Genomic DNA, 2,500 nt, shown 5'->3' on the forward strand with positions numbered 1-2,500 from the left:
AGAACTAGGGCGGTATCTGATCGCCTTCGAACCTCTAACTTTCGTTCTTGATTAATGAAAACATACTTGGCAAATGCTTTCGCTTCTGTTCGTCTTGCGACGATCCAAGAATTTCACCTCTAACGTCGCAATACGAATGCCCCCGCCTGTCCCTATTAATCATTACCTCGGGTTCCGAAAACCAACAAAATAGAACCGAGGTCCTATTCCATTATTCCATGCACACAGTATTCAGGCGGGCTTGCCTGCTTTAAGCACTCTAATTTGTTCAAAGTAAACGTGCCGGCCCACCGAGACACTCAATAAAGAGCACCCTGGTAGGATTTCAACGGGGTCCGCCTCGGGACGCACGAGCACGCACGAGGCGGTCGCACGCCTTCGGCTCGCCCCACCGGCAGGACGTCCCACGATACATGCCAGTTAAACACCGACGGGCGGTGAACCAACAGCGTGGGACACAAATCCAACTACGAGCTTTTTAACCGCAACAACTTTAATATACGCTATTGGAGCTGGAATTACCGCGGCTGCTGGCACCAGACTTGCCCTCCAATAGATACTCGTTAAAGGATTTAAAGTGTACTCATTCCGATTACGGGGCCTCGGATGAGTCCCGTATCGTTATTTTTCGTCACTACCTCCCCGTGCCGGGAGTGGGTAATTTGCGCGCCTGCTGCCTTCCTTGGATGTGGTAGCCGTTTCTCAGGCTCCCTCTCCGGAATCGAACCCTGATTCCCCGTTACCCGTTACAACCATGGTAGGCGCAGAACCTACCATCGACAGTTGATAAGGCAGACATTTGAAAGATGCGTCGCCGGTACGAGGACCGTGCGATCAGCCCAAAGTTATTCAGAGTCACCAAGGCAAACGGACCGGACGAGCCGACCGATTGGTTTTGATCTAATAAAAGCGTCCCTTCCATCTCTGGTCGGGACTCTGTTTGCATGTATTAGCTCTAGAATTACCACAGTTATCCAAGTAACGTGGGTACGATCTAAGGAACCATAACTGATTTAATGAGCCATTCGCGGTTTCACCTTAATGCGGCTTGTACTGAGACATGCATGGCTTAATCTTTGAGACAAGCATATGACTACTGGCAGGATCAACCAGGGAGCTGCGTCAACTAGAGCTGAGCAGCCGGCCGCCCGGGAGTGTGTCCCGGGGGCCCGCGCGAACACGCAAGCGTCCGCTCAATCATTCTGCAAACAGGAGGAGGCTGAGCTCCCCTGCACAATACACCTCGAAACCCTCTCAGGTCCCGGCGGCGCGCAGCGCCGTCCCAAGTACTTGGTCGGGTTCGAGAGAGGCGCAATCGCCCGGAGTTAGGCGAGTAGACGCTTTCGGTGCGACCACCCGTGCTCCCAACTGAGCTTGCCGCTGCCGACAGAGGCCCGGGAGCGTGCTGTCGTGGCATTGCCGGCGGGAGACAACACGCGCCACCTACGGTGACCGGCAGCTCCAACGCCAGCGCCACAGAAGGACAAAAGCCCCACTTGGGTGCCGAAGCGAACTCTCCCAGCACAGCGCACGCGCCAACACATCCGCACAGCTGCGATACAAACCACCAGCGAGAACCGCTGGGGCGACCGAGCAGCAGACGGCGTCGCGGCGCCGAGCGCCGGGCGGCGGCGCATCCTCAACGCACACAGTCCTCAATCGGACCAGCACACTGAAGATGTCCACCGCGCTTCGCACCGGGCCCGCGAGGACCTACTTTGGCCGCACGGCGCCGCGCGCAGGGTGCGCCGGCGCGCAGCTGCGACGCCTGCCGCGTCCGTCGGCCGGCGCGCCTGCCACTGGCCGCCCCCACCAGCCGGCTGTAGCGCGTGCGCCCACGCACCGCGCGGCCAGCACGCCGGGAGGCGCCCCCTCACCGGCCGGGGACGGTCCCACCCAGCCACCGCCGCGTATCGCTTCACACCCAGATGCCGTTCAGTTTCGTCGGCATGGTGGGTATCGCTGGAACAACCGGTTAGTACCTCAACCTATCGTCGCCATCACCGATTCACCCCTAGCGAGAACAACCGCACCACAACAGGTTACCATTTGTTCATTTGCGTAACTTCACCAGAAAACGCAGGCGTCCATCGCCATTTGCAACTTCAACGATTATTGCATGCCTGTGTCAGGTGTCACGCCACACTACGTCTGCCCACATACACGCAACAAAATGTGCACGCCTAGACAATACGTGGAAGGTGGCCCCCGTACGTATGCGATGTCCATTGCTCGAACGACTGTCAACCGGCCTCTGTAGCATGTCGCAGATATGGAACGCGGTGCACCATGCCATCACGGTGTGTGAGGAGAGACGACTAGGTCCGAATACATCAACAGACAGCTCATGCTGATCGCCATCCACGGCGTCCGTTCCTCCCACACGTCTCTATGGCGTACCACACTGCAATCCAGCTCTCATAGGGAGACGACACGTAGCTGCGTGCACAATATTTGCACTGTATGGTCCGCCGTTTTTGGGCGCAGTCGTTGTACGGTC

The 2,500-nt window shown here is 57.6% G+C and overlaps 1 non-coding gene across 1 annotated transcript in view; it reads right to left on the bottom strand.

Moving 5' to 3' along the window:
- The window catches only part of LOC124733405, a 1,909-nt gene extending 793 nt beyond the window's left edge, over positions 1–1,116 (bottom strand). The window contains exon 1 of the ribosomal RNA XR_007008979.1: positions 1–1,116. This exon is cut by the window's left edge and continues 793 nt beyond it. This is a non-coding gene — a ribosomal RNA (small subunit ribosomal RNA).
- Between the last annotated feature and the right edge of the window lie 1,384 nt (positions 1,117–2,500).

This window comes from Schistocerca piceifrons, unplaced genomic scaffold, assembly GCF_021461385.2.
Source record: "Schistocerca piceifrons isolate TAMUIC-IGC-003096 unplaced genomic scaffold, iqSchPice1.1 HiC_scaffold_1392, whole genome shotgun sequence".
Lineage (NCBI taxonomy): Eukaryota > Metazoa > Arthropoda > Insecta > Orthoptera > Acrididae > Schistocerca > Schistocerca piceifrons.